The 20,159-nt window shown below is 29.4% G+C and overlaps 1 protein-coding gene across 10 annotated transcripts in view; it reads left to right on the top strand.

Moving 5' to 3' along the window:
- Camta (Calmodulin-binding transcription activator) overlaps positions 1–20,159 on the top strand; it is a 161,517-nt gene that overhangs the window by 56,023 nt on the left and 85,335 nt on the right. Inside the window, exon 1 of one of the 10 annotated variants that reach the window (XM_087168029.1) lies at positions 15,813–16,038. The exons of the other annotated variants lie outside the window; for them this stretch is intronic. The gene's annotated coding sequence lies outside the window, so the exon portion shown is untranslated. Of the gene's footprint in view, positions 1–15,812; positions 16,039–20,159 lie in introns of those variants that run through there. 10 annotated transcript variants of the gene reach the window in all.

Genomic DNA, 20,159 nt, shown 5'->3' with positions numbered 1-20,159 from the left:
CGTTGTAATTCGTTTGGGCATGGATTATTATGGTTTCATATATTTATTGTAATTATTTATATGTAGTGGTGGTCAAACTCATTTATAATTATCATTATAATTCAAAAAGTTAATTGGAATAACCTGAGTATTGCTACCACTTTAAATATGAAAATAAAATCTTCCGGAAAATCCGGAAGAGTTGGCAGGTATGCAAACAGGACGAACTTCTAGAAGAGTTAGGACACATCATCAAGATTGAAATTGCTTGGAAATCCATGCCCGTAAATGTTATACGCCACTTGAAGAGCTTCCCTATTGTGAAGTGTTTCTTTGTGTGCTTCTGAGGGTCATAATAGGGAAGCACCCCTAGCTTCGTACAACGGCATTCTATGCTACTTCAATTCTAATGATATTTTCTAACTTCCCTATAAGTTTGTCGCCAAATTTACACGACCTCTGTTATATATTACGTTTTTAAACTTGTACCCTTCGAAAAAAAGACTTTAAATGTCACTTTAAAAAAATTAGGAGCAAAACTGATTTGAAATCCCCCACCCGAATCTGGCAAGATGAAGTATTTGTATGAATGCAACAAAAAAATTATTCCCCAGAGCAATCATCTAAGATCGTTCTCTAAAAACTTAGAAGTTTTGAATCTTAAAACATGAAAAAAAAAAAAAATTATCTTCTTAATCTTTCATTTTATTTGTACTTTTATATTTTTATTGTTGTTAATTTAGATTTTTTGTGTCTTAGTATAACATTTACTGTTCTATTATTAATATTTTTCAATTTAATGAATTATTACATGCAATCTAAATTTTATTATCTATATTTGGCATTTTGCCATGTTAGAATAAAAAGACGCATCGAGTAACTCTTTTATTTGCCAAAACTACACGAAAATATGGGATCGTTATTTGTGAATTGCTTTTTTCGAAAGCTGAGATTCAGACTGAGGAAATAAAAATTGAAATGGTTCATATTTTATTTCAAAACTTAAGAATTATTCACTGAGGGGAATTAGGAATTTTATTGCGCACAGTGACCTTTTGCGCCGTGCATAAAATTGAAAGCATGCCAAAAAATAAGTTTTATTTTTAATCATTTCCAAATATATATATTAATATTTAAATGAGGCTATGATAGTTATGGCCTCGGAAAATTTATTGAAGAAGTAGTTCAACATATTTTATGCTGCATATTCTATTTGTGTTTGATTATCATGTATGTTTTATGTAGGACTAAATTCAAAATATGGAATGATTTTTTATTTAGTTCGAAAGAAAAACAAGCCAATCAGAATTAATTAGATAATCAGAATAATTTATTTAATAATTGGATCTTTATCAATCAGCAAATTTAGTCTTTTGTTCGGAGGATTTAAGACATTGCTGATTTAAAAATTATAAGCATTAACATACCTGGTTGTATACAGAAATACATATTTCCTGAATTAATATTTTTATATTCAAATTTTTTCTCGTAAATAAATTTCGTGAAACAAAAAAAACCGCAACGTGAATTCAAACATGCGAATTCTAAAATAGAAAAAGAAAACATCACTGTTGTTAATTAAAAATTTTACTTACATAATAGTTATTAAAATATAATATATAAACATTATCAACTCCCGAAGGATGTTACTTATATTGAAACTCCTTTTCGACGTTATTTTAAATAAAGTATCTTGCTTCGTTTTTTTGTGGTGGATATACTGTTTAATCTACAAAGTACTTTGCCGTAGGTATAAACCTTCCAACTAAATATCTTACTATTCGAAGTACTTCCGATACTCTGGGAATTGGAATTTCAAAAATTAATTTGCATGGCATTTATAATTACAATTTTTTGCTGGAAAAACGGATATTTTCCGCATGTGATATATACTGAAATTACTACTACTAGCTTTACTATATTTTTTATTTTTTTATTTACGATTATCGCTATCTTTTACCAATTTACTGAAATTGCTATATTTGTTCCAACTGTTAAACAACTGATGTTCAGTAAAGCTAATTATATGATTCAAGGCTTTAAAAGAGAAATATTTCGTGAGATGTGCGAAACGTCATTGTAATTTGTTAAGTTACCTCCAATGAGGCGAGCCTGGTTCGAATCCCAGCTATGGCTGGTCGATACGAATATCGCATCTGGCTTGCATCGACCACAGTGTTGACGTAAAAAGATCCTCGGTAGACCGATCATGGGTTAGAATCCCCTTGCCGTCATTCTAACCATGGAAATATATGAGAAAAATGAGAAATAAAATATAATTAATGAAGTGAATGAACGTGCAATCAATTCCTAGAGAATTTTTTTTCTTCATTAAATAGAGCTGTAAGTCAGTAAGCATCACTGATGTTATCTTTTAAATTATTGAAACAGATATCGTCTGCAGGTTTTGTAATAATGAATTTATGAGAAAATTTCCTTCCAGCGTTCCAAACGGCTCCAAAATGTTCGTTCCTAACGGCCTAATTAAAATTTTTTGAACGAATTTTAGGATCGGGGCTAAGACAGTTGCTCCCGCTGTCCAAACTTTGAAGACACGCACACAAACTTTTCCTTTAATTGTTATTGATGTTTCTTTCTTTCTTATTTTTTTTAAATGCTAGTTTAGAAATGAAAGAACAGTAAACTTATTTGCAACTTAATCAGCCGAGTTGCAAGTGAGATGAGTTGAGTTGCAATTTCATCGGCAAAAATTCTTAAAATATTTTGATGTTTCATTTTGGTTCTTTTTTTCCCCTTAGCGTAAATAAAGCATTTTATGTTACTCAATATATTCTAAGCTTATTCAAATTTACATATTTTAAAGAATATAATAGCGCTAAAAACACTTTTGATGGAACATTTAAAATTTCCATTGAACTTAATTTGTATATCACGGTGGTTAATGTAATAAAATTGTGGAAAATAATTAACAATTTAAATTTGTCAATCGTTAAAAATTAGAGTGTATTTTTGGACGCGATGAAAAATCTTTCTAAAAAAATATTTTAAATTAAGAGAGGTTTGTTGCATATTTTAATTGATGCTTTTTTACTGTTTTGAAAGAACTTTGAATTAAAAGCAATCTGTTTTTGAGGTAATCACTTTTGTTGTGTAAATAAAAATAATAGAAAAAAAACTTTTTAGTTACGATTATGTTGTTAATAAACTAGTTTTTTTCCCAAAATGATTTTGTTCGTTTAGATTAAGGTATTTTTGGACTGAAAAGTGTAAATTTCCTTCAGTTGTAACGAGTGTTTGGAATTAGGAAATTAAATTAAAATACAAAAAATTATGTTTTTAATAAACTGTTAGTAATTGTTAATAACTAATTGTAAGAATTGTCCCAGTACAAAATCTCCGAACTCAATTAAGTGATAAAAATATATTAATTATACACTTAATGGTATTGTCGATGTTAATATTTTATCTCTATCCTTGAATAACAAAATTGCATCAGGAATGGACTGAGTAATATGAAATACTTGTGAAACTTCAAAACTTCAATAAGTTTTTTTATAGATATTAATTAAATCTACATAGTTTTGCATGTGTAGTTATTTTAAACTTTGCAAAAAAGAAAAAAAAAAAAAAAATTCGAATCCTTTAGTAAATCAAACTTTAAAAAAAAAACTTCAACCTGGAAAAAAGTAAAATAGTCAAAACAAATCGTATAAATCTACATTGAATAATTATTTTAAGTCTCAAAACATTTTTAAGAAAAAAAATGAGAAATTTTCGAAATAAACTAAAAATGAACCAGTATAATTCGACTCATCCTTTACAAAATCAATAGTAAAGGGGAAAAAACCTTCTTCTCTTCCTTTCTACAGTAAAACTATTCTTTTCTGAAAGTCTATATTAGTATCTTACATCTATGTCTGAATGATTGATTCATGAAAAATGTGAATCTCGACCACCACTTGGACACTAAATATAGATACGAAAGTGCTCTAAAAAATGAAATGGCTTGTATCTTTATTCTTCATTTCTTTTTTCACCGTCAAAAGTGATATCATTTTTGCGAATGACGGTACTCAGAAAGAAATTTTATTTAGATGTCTGGCATTCAATGATGGAATATTACTCTCGCCATTGCTTCTCCGTGGGAAATTAAGAATTTATATTTCGGAGAATGAAAAAACTTTTGTTATGCCGTTGCTTATGCCCCTTGGAGGAAAAAACTGCCTTTGCTAGATGTATTTTATGTTTTTTTTTTTAATATTTTGTTTTTCGTTGAATGATTTAAATTTAGTTAGGTAGCTCAGCAATTCTTTGAGCGTTTGTTTGCCATTGTGCTGAAGTTAATTAGTACTTTTAATTTCATTTATTTACTTATTTATGTGTTTCTACCATTTCACTCAGCTGGAAATGAAATGTTTCCTTGACATAATACACAAATATATAATCATAAAAGGAAAATTATGAGTGTTAACATTTCATTTTGTGAATTTCGTGGCTTTGTTTCGAGATTTTCCACTTGGACGGTTGCATTCCTGCCTTGCAAAATCATGTTTTTTTTCTTCTATATAATCTTATTCTTAACTATTATGCATAATTATTTCATTCGTTTTATTTTTTCGACAGCTTTTATTTCTCTTTATTTGATGATTGTATACATTTCAAATTTCTGAATTTTAACACACAACGGCATTTTAAAGTTCATTAAAAATACTCAATGCGGAATTTTTTTTAAATATATCTCAGTATTTTAAATTTTATTAAAAAGTACTTAATCCTGTAACTTCGTACCTAGTGTCTGGAGCAACCAAGACACATCTGACTTTTTTGCTATAAATTTCAACTTAGTTATAATACTCTTTTTCAATTCAAACGTTTTTAAGGTAGGTAGGTACTTCATTTACGCCTTAGTTGCAGAATGGGCTATTGGTGACTGTCTATGAAAAATCCTTCCGATGACATGCCATTACAGTTGCACTTAACGGTAGAACAGTTTAACGAGGACCGAACAGGCTGATCATGTTTTTAAGGAGCTGAAGAAATTTTTTTTTACTTAACTGCTTTTTAATTAGCGTACTAAGTGTTTCCCATTGCAATTCAATTAATGGCAAATCAATTCAAGTAATGGATTATTGACAATTGTATTTTTTTCTAACAATTTACAGAATAGTTTTTTTCCCTCATTATCTCAATGTGTTAAAAAATTTTTTATAAAATATAAAAATTTTCTCAGAATTTACTAATTTATATCAGAGGCTACAGAGTTGGTTCTTGACATCAATTGAAAGAAAAACTGCTCTGTATTTTTTCGCCGCCCGATTATAAATTGAAGTGTAGCAATTTGACTATCGTTGCCATTAGTTGCACGGCACGTAACTTTCATTATACATTTAATTGATGTATTGAATCGGTCTCATTTCTGGTAGCCGCTCACTGTTGGCGAAGATTTCCATTGGCCCTCTTCCAAACACTGCCCCTGGCATTTAATATTGCGGCGCCCCTGATTCGAAACAACGCCCATAAGTTCTTTGACGCCCTCTTACCCGAAATTGCTCTTTACTTCCCGAAATTGTTCATTTCAACTCCTTTCTTGACAAACGACATATTCGAAATTTGGGTCGTGTTCTGTCTACCCTAAAGTTTTGCACCATGATATTTGTTTTGGATTAAAGCTTACACGGTTGCTTTGTTCGTAAGGATTGTTTATGCTGAAAGTTTGTAAGTTGTAAATTTTGTATATGAGAAATTCATTTTTTATGCTTACATTTTTATATTTTTATGACTTGTCTAAACTTTTTATATGTTTGGTTTTTATAAATAGGTCAGTCATTAAAAAAGTGGATTTAAAATTCTTGGGACTGTATGCTTTCCAAAAAAGCGAGATTCTGTGATTAAATAAATGTATTTTTCTACTCTTTTTAACCAAACATTTATATAAATATCCTTTCCGAAATTGGTCCTTACTTCCCGAAATTGTTCATTTCAACTCCTTCCTTCACAAGCAACACATTCCAGATTTGAATTATGTTCCCTAATTAAATTTCCCTAATTAACTGTTCCATACTACACCCCTGTACTGTTTACTATGAGAATGAATAAAAAATTCACTATATTTTAATTAAAAACCAGTATATCCTTTCAATATTGTTGCGTAAATTTTGGGACAATAAATTAAATGAAAGTTTGATTTTTAATAAACTTAAAAAAAAAAAAAAAAACATTCTTTAATGATATATTTCAAAAACTTGGACAGATTAGATAACTTTGTTTTATTCTGGTACATTTATTTCTCAAAATTATTTCGAATTTGATTTTCAATTATTTTGTATTTGGGAAACTTCTTCCATATTAACTTTATTGCTTAGATTACTTTAATTCACCAATATATCATCTTTTAAGTTTTCTATGTATTTTCGACAATTATTAATTACCAAGCTGCTGTCTCGTAAATTTTAAATTTGTAATTTCCCCCTCTTAGTTGAACCTTTTTTTTTTTGGTCCGAACTTAGTACCAATCTCACCCTTCAGTGATGTTCTTAAAATGTTAAACATTCAATATCAAACGTTTTATTGGTTTCACACATTTTCTAGTTATGTAACTTAAAGAAACTACGAAGACTCTACCACTATTCTCTGTGGGACCGCCCCAATCGTATCATTTTCCTTACCTGAAAGGTTGAAGGGTGAATCCGATCAATTTGCTCCTTCACCCACCCTTCTTTTCTTGGGAGTGTCTAAAAATAACCTCGCAGTAAATAATCGAACCTTTTAAAAATAACGAGGCTTGTTGGTCACGATCAATTCGCTATCTTATTTCATCCATTCTTCCTCCCAAGTGACATTTTTTCTTGTTTGTTAATAAGATAGCGGCGATGAGAGAATAGAAGTTATTATTTGAAACTTCATCTAGTCACTCCACCGAGCTTGAGATTGTTTGGATTGACTATAAATATGAGATACTTCTGTCAACTGTAACATTACTTTTCATTGATTTTTTTTTCTTTACAGATCTTATAGTTAGCTATGAGAAGTTTAAAAAACTTTTAGCTTGATTTTGAGTGTTGTGTTACTAATTTTTTTTCCAATCAACCCAGTTAAAATACGTAATGTATTTTTCTGTTGAGGGATTTATCTTGTATAAAAATTTCTTGTATGCTTTTTTTATCTCGTGATTTATTTTTAAATTAATTTTTCACTTACAAGAAAAGTAGCCCAAGTAAATGTCATTCGCAGAACCTCTGCCCTATGCTTGCCTCTCTCCCCATCCTCTTCCAACTAACCCAATTTGTTGGAAGTTTTGTTTTAGTCAAACTTCTAGTGATACAGAACCCTTCAAGTCTTTACTTATTCTTATAATTCGATAAAAACTCAAAAGACTATGGAACTCCTCAGTCGCATGTCGGTAGTATAGTTTTGTCGAGTATTTTATTAGTAAATCTAAACAGGAACCGTGTTACGTGACTTGGAATAAAATCTCCTAAACTAGCCTAACAGCAGCCTTACTTTAGTTGAGGACTTTTTTAGCTAATCCGAACTAACAACAACTGGAATAATATGACTTGGAATAAAATTTCTTCGGATAGCCCAACTACTGCCATGCTTTAGTGAAAGAATTTTCGAGCAAATCTAAATATCAAACTTATTTTAAAACTTAGAATACAGTCTCCCGAGTTAGTCCCTCAGCAGCCATACTTAAGTGTAAAAAGTTTTGAGTAAATCTAAATAGCAGTTGTGTTATGTGACTTGGAATAAAGTCTCCCTAGATAGCCTGGTGACAGATTTATTGTCCTTGATTTTCCGTTAAGATTGTGCTTTTGCATTGTATTTTATAATGTTTATATTACACATAAATTTTAAAAAAAAAATTATTATGGTAAAATATTTTAACCTTAAATAATTTTTCGCAAAAAATTAAATTGCTCAATAAAGATATCGACAGACTTTTAAAGGACACGAAAGTGTTAATTTCGAAAGGAAAGGAATTTGATCGTGCTGTCGTTGAGACCAAAAAACGTCACTTAATAAAATAACTGAAGTACTGTAAATTAATAAAGATATAATTTTTTATGTGTATAACTTGATCTTTTATTGCTCTCCTGTAATACTTTTTGTCTGTAGATCGGGGCATGAAATTTCAATTCTAAAGAACTACCCAGACTAAAATTTCTATCGCCACTATTTTCACAAATATATAAGCAATCTTCAAAGTTTTAATGAATGTAATATAAAGGAATTTCTAGTGGCAAACCATAAAATAATGTAGAAAATGAGAAACAGGTTTTATTGTTCAAAAAAAGTGTTGATATTAGTTTAAAAAAACTTTCGATGGTTCCTGTGTTATCAAGATATCATTAAAATACAAAAACAAATATTAGAAAATTATGACATCAGAAATGTTACCATACATTTAACACTTCATATTTGCTTACCGCTGCTTTTCAACACTAAAATTCCATTGGTTAATTTCAGCCCTAGCTTCAAACTCTGTTGTAGGGGGATTTGAGCAAATCAGCAAGTGTCTCAGTCTACAAACGGTTTCTGTAAACTGTCTTTCCAGTTTATCGTGACAGCTGAAGCCTTTCTCTCAATAAGCTGTAACCACTGGTAGAATGGCCACAAAAATGTTATAATCTGGAGCATCGAAAATTTTGCTCAAACATTCTTCACTCTTAAACTTCTCCAGCATTTGTGCGAATGTTAGTGAAGAAACTCTGACAACTCATCATAAACTTGTTCATTAAAGAGATTTGGGTTTAAATATATGGAGAGTTTCCTTTATCACCACTATCCCAAATTCAAAATTTTTCTGGAGGCAGAGACACATCTGTCGACATAGATCGCAGTTCTTTCTGTGATGCACATCTTTGTATATACCCTCTGAAAGTCTGATAGTATTGCTTACCATTTTTAATATCGTCTACTGAAAACTCACAAATCTTGAAAAAATATGTTAGTTTGATCTGAAGCACAATATCTTGCAAGACAAGACTTATTCGCTAGCCCTAAATATTTAGTCGCCGATGGCGAACTGGCGAGTGTAAATTTCGTGCCTTACTCTAAATAATTATTTCATATGAAAAGTTAATACTATGAAAAGTATATTATCAATGTATTAAATTTTATGATAAATCACAAACTGATTGCACCCTACATTTTTCTATTTTCTAAATTTGATATTATGTATTCATTCTTCAAGAGACGTAACTAATAAAAGATGATAAACCTATTCCATAATAAAAATAATTTAGTCATCTGCTTTATTTGACACTTTTTTCGATGCATTAATTTGTTTTTCTTAATTTAAATTATCTTTTATAATTTTTAGTACACACTTTCTTCTTAAGAAGATAAATTTCTCTATAATTTTAAAATTTATTCTTAAAGTTCACGCTTGAGGTAAGTCATTGTCATTCGTGTAGTTTCTTGTATTCGAAAAAACGTTCTGAAACATATGGTTTCAAATTCTTATGGTTTTGACAGGATAAAATGGGAAACCACAATAGTGGTTTATTATGAAAAGAATATTGCTTTTGGTTCCGAAGATTTTATAGTTTTCATCTGGGTTTTTTCAATTACGTGGTTCTAGGAATTATTATGTAACTTTGAAGTCTGCAATTACTTTCGACTGCTTTACGTCTTTCAACGAGGAAATGATTGTAAAAAACTGCGAAAGCTACACAAGAAATTTTTTATCTGTTTTTCAAACTATTATCGCTAAACTTTAAAGAAAAACAATAAAACTCTAACATTAGAATTCTAAAATGTCGAGCTTATTCAAGATTTTAAAAGATTTATATTTTTTGCCCATTAGATTTAAGAATGTTTTTTTTGAACTAAAATATATTCTAAAATTTTTTATTAATTGTTCAAAAATAAAACTCGTAAGTAAACATGTCCCTAAAGTCAAACATGTACAGTTTCGTGTGAGTTATTCATGTACGTTTGTTTTTTGTAACATGTTAAATATATTCGGATGTGTACATATGTGTTCAGAAGTGAAAGTAAACATTCTATTAGATAAAATGGTATGTTTCTTAAATTGCGTATCTTCTATTTCAAGTCATGGTTTTTTCAAGGAATCGAAATTCGATGGTAAAAGTTGTATGTATACCGAAAATCTTAAAATAAACAATAGTGTAATACTTAAGTAGCTTTTTAAAAAAATATTTATTGTTAAATCGTATTGAAATAATTTTAACAGAAAAAATCAACAAAAATTCCATAATGACAATAGCTATATTTTCTACATTATTATTGGGTAATGACCTTGGATTTTACTTGTTCCGAAAGGTGCTGCTAAGTCAAGTAAAAATCCAGCATCAGTTTAAGTGCGAATATTAAAAAAAATGATGATTTAAAGCACATTTAAAATTTTTGACGGTTGAGTTAGCTCGGAAGAAAAGAGGCTTTTTTAAATGATATTCTGAAAACAATGGATTTCTTGGGGGGGTTTAAAAGCCTATTTTAGTCGTCTGTAAGCATAGAAACTTAATTTGTTTTGCAATTTTTATTTTAATGATGGACTTTTTGTAAAGATGATTTTCTCAAATTATGTAAAATATTTTTCTGTAAGCACTTCAGTTGATATTACTTTCGTATTTATTTTATGAAACTATCATTTTCTTAAATAACACTTTGCAACAAATATGAACGCTTTTCTGTCCTTTAGTTGAAACTATGGATTCTTTATCAACAAAAGGTGCTTAATTTCTATACATTGTCGATACAGAACTGGAAAATTAGAGAGAACAGGGAAAAGTCAGGAAATTTTGTCAGTCTGGAAAAATCAGGGAAATGCTAGGATTTTTGTTGATTACCCAAAAATATTGATATTTGAAATACCCAAAAAAATCGGGGGAAATTAATTAATTTGAGGTACCAAAAAGCCCAATATTTTTTTTCCAGAAAAATCGCTTTTATAATACTTTTTAAAAAGAATTGTTATTTTCAACTCTAATAGCAAGTCTAAGTGTTTTGTACTGTCGGTTATGCATAAGAATAGGATATAACTGAAAAAAATAATAGTACCACCAGTTTTAAAAATCAGAGAAATTTGTTAAAATCTGTCTGGACAAGTCCGGGAATCTTTTCTGAGTCTTAGTGGCCACCCAAAACCAAAATGGTCAACTTGCGTCGAACCTGCAACCTGTAATTTTTCTCCTACAAAACGTAGGAGAAAAATTACCAAATTTCTCGTGATTACTTGCTGTCTAATGCATCAAGAACGTCATAATTTATCGGGATGAGTAGATATATTATAATTTTATAAACGTCGTTGAATAGCCGAACCAATTTTGGGTTTACGACTATCATTGTTCAACTCTGTAGCTTTGTAATTTTGAACCCTAACCAGAAGACAAGGGAGCTCCTGGATCAAGTATTGGAAGAAATTTGCTTTCGTGGAGGACTTTTTTCGATGGAACTGACCAAGATTTGCTTAATATGGAGAAAAAATTAAGAAAACCTCTCACGGTTAGCCTGACGGCAGGGGGAACCTAACCCATGTTCCATCGACCAAGGATAATTTTTACGTCAGCACTGTGGTCGGTACGAGCTAGGAGCAAAGTTCGTGTCGACCAGTCATCGCTGTGGTTCGAAACCGGTTCGCCTCATTGGAAGGCGAACGCTCTATCCCCTGGGCCACCGCGGTTCCTAGATGTGTAGATAAGATTCTTGTTGCAAAAAATTTCATCAAAGCCGCCTTCCTTTCCCATTGTGTGCTGCTAAAATACATGAAGTCGCCGAATTACAATATCGGATTTCCGGGATAATGGTGTATGGTTAACAAAAATTTATTACAATTCAAAATGTGGAGGAAACGTGGAAAAATTACAGAACAATGAAAAAAGGGAAAAAGAAAAATAATAATATTTAAAAAAAAATTGTTTTTCTTAATTTTTTTTCTTCTTCTTGTCCTTTTTGTATTTATCTATTATGCTATATATATTAAAAATCTCAAAGACATATTTCATGTTGTAGAGCATAATTGCTGTTTTAATGCTTAAGAGTACTTATTTTCAAGAAAAAACATCTTAAATCAAATTGCTTGTTAATTAAGTATTTCTTAGTATTGAAAAATGTATTTGTGTTTATAATTAATGCTAAAGAACTGATGTTAAGAAGTAAAAAAATATACTTCATTATTTTAATTAAATCCCTTACCTTGTACTAATTTATCAGAAAATTACCCTTAAATACTCTCTTTTAGCCGAAAACTCATCTTCTCTCTTTGTTCAAGTGCATTGGAAAGAATTCGAACTCTCTGAAATCTGAAAAATCAACATTCTTGAATGAAATAGGAGATGTCTTCTAGTCAGCAGTAATTCGAAATTCTTTTTCAATGGAATCTTCAGAAATCTTGGGAATTCCTTTAATGCCGAAAGGGTTCTCTCTCATTCCGTTATTGATTTTCCCTTTTATTATTATTATTTTCTCGACTCTTTTCCCTGAACTAGGGAAAAGGTGAAGAAATAGGCGATGGTTTATTCCCTTGTCTTCGTTAAATAAAAAAAGGGAAAGAAATATATCCGCTTTTCGGTTCTCTTGACTTCTTGAACGTATAGAGTATTTTCTTTTTGAGACGCTGCTGCCTTCTTTCAGGTTCATTGTTCAAGTATTCTTTTTCCTACTCGTCCTTTTCTTGTGTGATTGTTTAGTCTTAAAAGAGGGATTTTATGAGGGTCATCAGTTTTTTTTTTTTATTACTTGTTCGCCTTTGTGTCTTCGAATCTATCGTATACTTACTTGGTACTGGAGTAGTGAGGCACAAGGGTATTAAAACCTTTTTTCGCTTTCTTCGTTATTTAGAAATCTATATATTGGTTACATAGCTTGGAAACTACTTTGTTCGATAAAATTTTTTCATAAATAGGGGGCTCCACCTCCTACTCGGTATCGCTCGTCAACCCCCTTTGCTACACAGTTCATTTCAGATCTCTTCATGTTCTAAGCTTCCTTAGCTCGTTTTTTATGCTCTCAGCTTGTTTAATACCTTGTTTGTTTAATAATTTATTATGTTTGTTTAATTGACCTCGTATATATTGTATTTTATTAAATATATTAGTATCTGATTTCAAATCTTAACTTATCATAAAATGTAACATTTCAAATATTTGTTGAGATAAAGACGTGGACATCTTTTTTACAATTGCTCCTCAATGATTAGATTGATAATATTTCCCTATCCGAGACATTGAATTTGACTGCGACCAGATTTTCCTTTCCATCGAAAAATCCGAAAAACTGCCCACGTAAACAACTTAATTACTGTAAAATTAATTCGAAATTTAAGCAAATGGAAGCGTTTTGCTCATTTTCGGATGTAAGATCACGTAACCGTGAATATAATTTCCTTATCAATAGATTTCGCTAAACTGAATTAAATAGCGCGAAAAAAAAACTTTGGCATAGAATAGGTAAAAACCAATGATTTCATCTATAACCACTATGTTAGACATCAAAGTGTTTCTTAAACAATTCTCTAGTACTCAAATTCAGATTGATTCATCTAATTGTAATCTAATTTTGTGAGTAAAAAAACGCATTTGATGAAAAGTTTCTGAAAAAACGATGGCAGTAAGTTTCTATTTAAATGAAATTTTAAAGTGTTGTTATGTGGTTTCCAGTTAGTTTGAAATGTTATATTAAGCAAAATGAGAAAGACCAAATTAATCTAAAAGATCCAACCCTAGTGAAGAGAAAAAAGTAGTGGATGAAGATTTCTAACATATATTTGTTTTAACTTTTAGTTTTTGAATATCATATCAGCGTATTTATAATATTTGACATCAATCGATTCTAAAACTCTACAAGGAATTTGCTGGAACTTGAATTTTGGTGCAGTTCATTTGTATAAAATTTCATCGATATTTCTTTAGCAGAGTTCCGTTTATTAGCTTCATTTACAAGTCACTTCCTCTCCGGAAACAGGAAAATCCTTGAATTCGCAGGGAATTTAAAAATATTTTCCTAGAATTTCCAGGAACACTCACAATTTAACTTTGAAAATTCTTGTAATATTAGCACTAGGATGATTATATTCAACATAACTGCATGTATGTTTTTATCTATATTTAGGGCATTTAAATTCATTTATGTAACAAATCAAATCTTATTAAAACTTATCCAGTGATATGATAATTAAATTTTTTTAGCACCAGTGCTATTTTTATAAAAAAATTTCTAAATAATTATTTTATTTTCTCTTTCTATTAAACAAAACATAATTATTTTGGATTGGAAATGCTAATTTTATTTTAAAAACTGTCTTTTGAAAATTTTATGTACACTTTGATTTATTAAAAATTGTTACGATATGTATCCCATCTTTTATCTATTGTTATTGAATAACTTATATTTATTTTATTTAGGTGATTTAATTAAAATGTTGAGGGATTCTTAAATTTAATATCTTTCTGACCGTACCCGCTCATGGAAAACACCTGATACAAGGTGATGAATTTTACTGCGCCCTTTAATTTTCTGCTCATGTTTTTGACTTCTGAAAGTCTGAGTTTTGTTTACTTTTATGGAAACAAGATTAAAAGCATTTCTAATATGGGGTAATTGAATAAATGGCGCATTTCTCTCAACCTGAAACTATAAAATCGTTTAACTCCATGCCCTTACACAAAGGGACTTCAACCGCAGTAATTGCCATCTCTCCCGTAAGTCTGGAGTCTGGAGGAGTTCTCGTGATAGCTGGCCAATAGAAATCTTCCTACTTTTGTTTATTTTATTTTACAGTTTATCTTTATTCTGTTTTTGTACCAGACATATTTTTTAGCTCTGTTTGTTTAACGTAGCAGCTTTCTTTATCTTGATTTAGGTGGAATTTTGGTTTATTTTATTGTTTAAAGTGAACATAACTCAAGTTTTCTGTAAGATTATTTTTATAAACAAAGTATCTATAGCTAACCATCTATGTGTATTGATAATGTAATTTTTTAAAAAAGTTCCCAGCTTTTTATTAAATATTAAACAAAATTCCAAACTTTTTAATTAATATTTAAAAAAAAAAGTTTCAAGCTTCTTGCTGTAATACGTAATACATGTACTTATGATGAAAAAAAATTGCAATATAAGTGCATCAACTTTAAAAACACAGGAAAGTAAATTCTACAATTGAAATTACTTTAAGAGTCAGTGGAAATAAAAGAAAACGTCGTAATTTTACTTTTTCTAAAGTATCATCATTGAGATCATTTTTAAAAAGAATAAACTTTACTGCAGTTTTATTAGATGTATTTTTTGTTTCTGCTGCGTAAAAAATCAAGCATTTTTTATAAAAATAATTCGTCGATTTTTAAAGTTGTGCTTTTCTTGCTCAAAACAAGGCCCAGCTAAAATAATTCTTATGCAATAAATTTTTAGTTCGTGCAACACAAAAACCAGAAAGGACTATGTTTAATAAGAGTCATTAATCTAAATTGTCCATTAGAGAAAAACAACTTTACAGGAGTAATAAAAATCCTATTTATGTCATTTCACTTCAATATGCTTTTTTTTTTATTGCCCTATTGATTTGAAATTAATTTTATAGTTTAAAATTTGTATTTAATTTTCTTTCAAATAACTTTTAAACGACCAGTGTATGATAAAAAAAATAGGAAAAAAGCTCGGTATGTAAGACGAGATGCTCAATTCGTTATTTTAATGTGATAAGGAAGAAAAATATTGAAAGAACGTTTGGCTTTCGCTTTATTACTTTTCATTTCCCGTTTATCAAACTTTTTATGAGCTTCTTCGAATTTTATGTCCTTTCCCAAGAATTTCATTGGAATTGATTCGTATTTAAAGATTCATTTCGGGAAAGATGGAAAAAATAAGATTCGATAATAATAAAACACTTAAGTAGGTAAGTAAAGAAATACTTCACCATTAGCGTCCATCTATTTTTATCTTTAAAATACCTTCATTTTTAAGACAAGATGATTAAGATTTTTCTTTATAAGGAATAAAAATGTAAAATATTGATATAAATACAGTTCACGAACACGTCTTCAAGTTTAAGGTATCTGAGTTATCCTTAACTATTAGATGTTAAAAAAATTTAATATCGAGATTTAAATCCAGTTAAAAATTGCTTGCTGTCGCTAAAAAGTAAGTACCCAATTTACTTTCTCTATTTCATTTTTATCGTTTGGATCTTATTTAGCTAACGGGTAGTTTTTCTATGAAATGTAAGAAGCTTATAATATTCATGCAATTTAATAACCACTTCTAACTTTTTTTTAAAATACTTCTATTCATACAATGAACGACTATTTTTTTTAAATAAAAAAATATCAATGCAGTTTATATTAACATATTTTTCTATTCCTTTTTATGATTGTGGATTAAGGAATCTAATACCTTGTTCCGTGTGAGATGTTAGAGAAATTTCGTTATCATTATCTAATTTTAGTTAATGATCGCCTTAGTATTTAGATCGCCTTAGTATTTGTCAAATTTTCGGTTTGCCTCAATTGCTGTATATTATACAGTGAAAACTCTCTTGAGCGATTTAAAATTTTCGTTAATGGAGGTTAGTCATTTTTAGGGGTATAGAAGGTCAGGGACTAATATAGGACCTTTATATCTATGTAGAAGGTATATGATTTTTCGCAAGCGATTTTACTTTTACTTTGTGTCATTTTCTGGTGCTGCGTCCATAAGATGAATAAAATTTAGCATCAATAAAAACGACTCCTACTGACATAATTATGTGTAAAAACATATTTATCAATTATGAATGATACAACTATTTTAAAATAAGTAAACAATTATGTTTTTTGTCTGAGTTTCCATTTAATTTTATATGATAAAAGTAAGTTTACTTTAATTATGCTGTACTATTCAAAAAAGAAAGAAAGATTCTTAAAATGTGAAAGTGCTCTTGAAAAATTTGAAATAAATAACATACTCATTTTACTTAATTTTTTTTCTAGCTTTTAAGTAAATCTCGTTTATTCCTTAAGAAAAAGTTGCTGTTTTAAGCAAAATTCATAGTTTTTACGATTATTGCGTAATTTATTTGTTGCTCCCAATTTACCATAGAAAGTATTTCATCGTTTATTTATGATAGACACTTAATAACTTTATCTGACTAATAAGGGAATCATGTGAAAATAAAGAAGGAAAGTTCTGCGTAAAATCTATTTATATAAAAAGCGAATTTATAAGTCAAAATATTACTAAGGATATTAAAAACTAGTTTTGTTAATAAAAAATTTGTTGAGGAATATAAAGCTTATTGCTCATAATTATTTTTAAAACATCTCCAAAGAAAGTGTATCAATAATAACATTAGCATTTTCATTTTATCCCTTTATGAAATTCACGAAATATAATTTTCAACCAAATTCAAATGAAGCATCGTTTTTAACAGGGTGCCTAGCGTTTTTAAAAAGAGCTTAAAAGGGCTTACTTTCGATTTTCGTTTTTCAAAAGCCCTTAAAGGTGCTTTTTTCATTGGATGTTATTAAAAGTGCTGGATTTTCTCTTTTTCAAAATGAGATTTTGCAAAAAGACACAGTTCACATTGTTCTATTCAACGTTTTCATAATTAATTCATCCCCAATCTATTTCGGCGTATTTTCAGTCCGTAGCTTTTGAAAATGCTATTCGTTATACATGATTCAAAATTTCATGATTTTTGACAATTCTCAAAAACAATGCCAAAAAGTTTTTTTTTTTTGACATGACGGTGAAAACAAGATAAAACCGTCAATAGTCAAAAACTTTCCGACCCTGCCTAATTATCATATTTTTTTAAAGTGCTTAAAATTATTTTTTGAGTGCTTAAAAGGTGCTTATTTTTTGTTGAATAATTTGGCTACACACCCTGTTAAAGTGTGATATATGGAGAGAAGTAAAACGTAAAAAAGAATTAAATTGAGCTATACTCTTAAACTAAATAGATTTTTTAAAATTGTTTTTAAGGAATTCGACAAAATGAAATAGTGTTAATTTTGGACTCATAGTAAGAAATAAAACAGAGACAAAATACATTGACATTTTTCGTGAATTTATCATATTATAATTTGTGTAAAAAATACGATCAAAGTAAAAGTCAATTAGGTAACAACGGCAAAACTCTAAAATCTTACTTTTATGTCATTTTCTTCTCTTCTATCATTATCTTAGATTTATTTTTTAGCAGTGTAAAAAGTGTATCATTTTCTTCTGAATAATTTAACCAAGGATAGATTGTCTTACTTCCCCTTAAAAAAAGTTCGCGTGCTGTGTCCAGAGTTATCAATAACTTCCCGACAAACTAAATGAACATCATTTCATCTCTGTCAATCTCATGGTAATATCTTATTAAACCGCTCCATCGTCTCTATATTTTTTCTTTTTTTAACATTTATCTTACCACTTTGAAAAATCATAAATTCTAGATGAGCTTTAGCGAATGTCAAGTAATCAAGCACTCTCTCTTTCACATTCCCCTCTCTTACTCTGTTGGGATTTGCGATCAATTTAGTGTGAGATTTTCGTTTCTGATGAATTATTAGTAAAATATGAACTTTTTGAGAACTCAAGGTGGAATGATTGAGAGAAAAAAGATGTTACGTCACTTCCCCTCCCTGCACTGAAATAGCGAATAATTTTTAGCGATTGACAGTTGTGTTCATTGTTTGAAGATCTGTCTAGGCAGACTAATGTGAAAGATGCTGAAAAACTGTCAGTTTTTAATCATATTTCTGTATCTAGTTTATTATTATAATGATCATAGTTAATATATGACGAAAGATGTGCTTAGTGCAGAAAATTGATGAGTTTAGTGAAAGATTTCAACGAACACCTTTAAAAAAATATTTCGATAAAAAATCTTATGTTGGCGAATGACCATGAAACATGTCGTTTGGCAGCAAATTTAAACGCCAAAAGTGAGAACGCTATAACGGGAACAATTTAAACTATTGTTTTTCGAATTTCGTTTATTAGAACTGGCAGACAAAAAAAATGTTGTTGTTGTTATTGTTGTCGTGTCTATGCTAGTGCAAAGATTAGAGTCCTCCAAAAGTCTTGATAACAAGGTTTGCAAGTTCTGGAGCCTGATGGCCATGGAGAATTTCGATGGGAGGTGCTCCAAGTTGAAAGAGCGAGCCGAAACACCCCTAGGAAGCACGTCCCCAGGTGGCGGATCGAGGAATGCCTCCTTTGGTGGTTGGAGTAAAATAAAATAGCTCCAGTGGACCAACAGGCAGAAATCCAACCTTTCCGGAGGCAATGGCATCCCTCTTCTATGAAAAAAAAATGATGTCGAGGCATAATCTTCATTTCCTACCGTCTTGCTAACTTATAAATTTTAAGTATTATTTACTTAAGTTCCTCAAACTGTCACCTAGAACAGTCTTTCAATTAGTATTTCATACGTGTCATGCTTAGTACGTTTATTCTGAAATTAATTTTTTTGTATAGAACATCAGTTAAAATTTGAAACTTTTTTTGTTTCTCTTTTATTCTTAACAATATTATTAACAATTTCATTTAAAATACATTAAAAAAATTATTCTCTAATGTGAAAAATAGGGGCGAATGTTTTTGGTGTTAAAAAATAAATGTGAAAGGTAGAGAATATAAAAAAAATATTTTTTATTCTTTTAATTTGATGGTATCTGTTTAGAACATCTGAAAAGGTATTTTCTCTCTACTGTGTTACGAAAATATATAGAATACAGTGGTTAACTACACATTGTTTTTTTTTAAAAAAAAAATGCAATTTTCAGTTTGTTTTGCTCAAAGGAAAAAATTAAAATCAAAATGAAGATTGCATTGATAATTTTAAGAATATAATTTACTGTATTTAACGAAATAAACTGAATTTTTTTTTTAATATTGCCAATTAACGCAAATACAAAAGATCTCTTTTTTTTTCCTTTGCAAAAATACTTGGTGTGATTTTTAACCATTATTTAGGTGGTTATTTTAGTGTTGTCTTTGAATAAAATTCTATGGTGAAACAGTAACTTATGCTTCTAATTTAAAAACAATCGAACTTGATTTTCCCTTATATCCGCCATAGGAAATAATATTTGAAATTAAAAAAATTTTTTAAATTGATTTTCGAAGTGTTTAAATTTGCATCCTGTAGTTGTACTTTATTTTCTAGTAGAATAAATACACAGAATATTATTTTACGTTATCATTAGTTTTTTAGTGTATCGAAGCTGTTTGCTAAAATATGGAATTCTTGTTTTATATTTAACAATTCATTTTGCTATTATTAAAAATAA

The sequence above is a fragment of the Parasteatoda tepidariorum genome, chromosome 7 (genome assembly GCF_982258835.1).
Source record: "Parasteatoda tepidariorum strain Cologne lab strain chromosome 7, Ptep-v5.0, whole genome shotgun sequence".
NCBI lineage: Eukaryota > Metazoa > Arthropoda > Arachnida > Araneae > Theridiidae > Parasteatoda > Parasteatoda tepidariorum.
The sequence above is the reverse complement of the archived record's forward strand: the minus strand, read 5'-3'. Positions and strand labels throughout refer to the sequence as shown.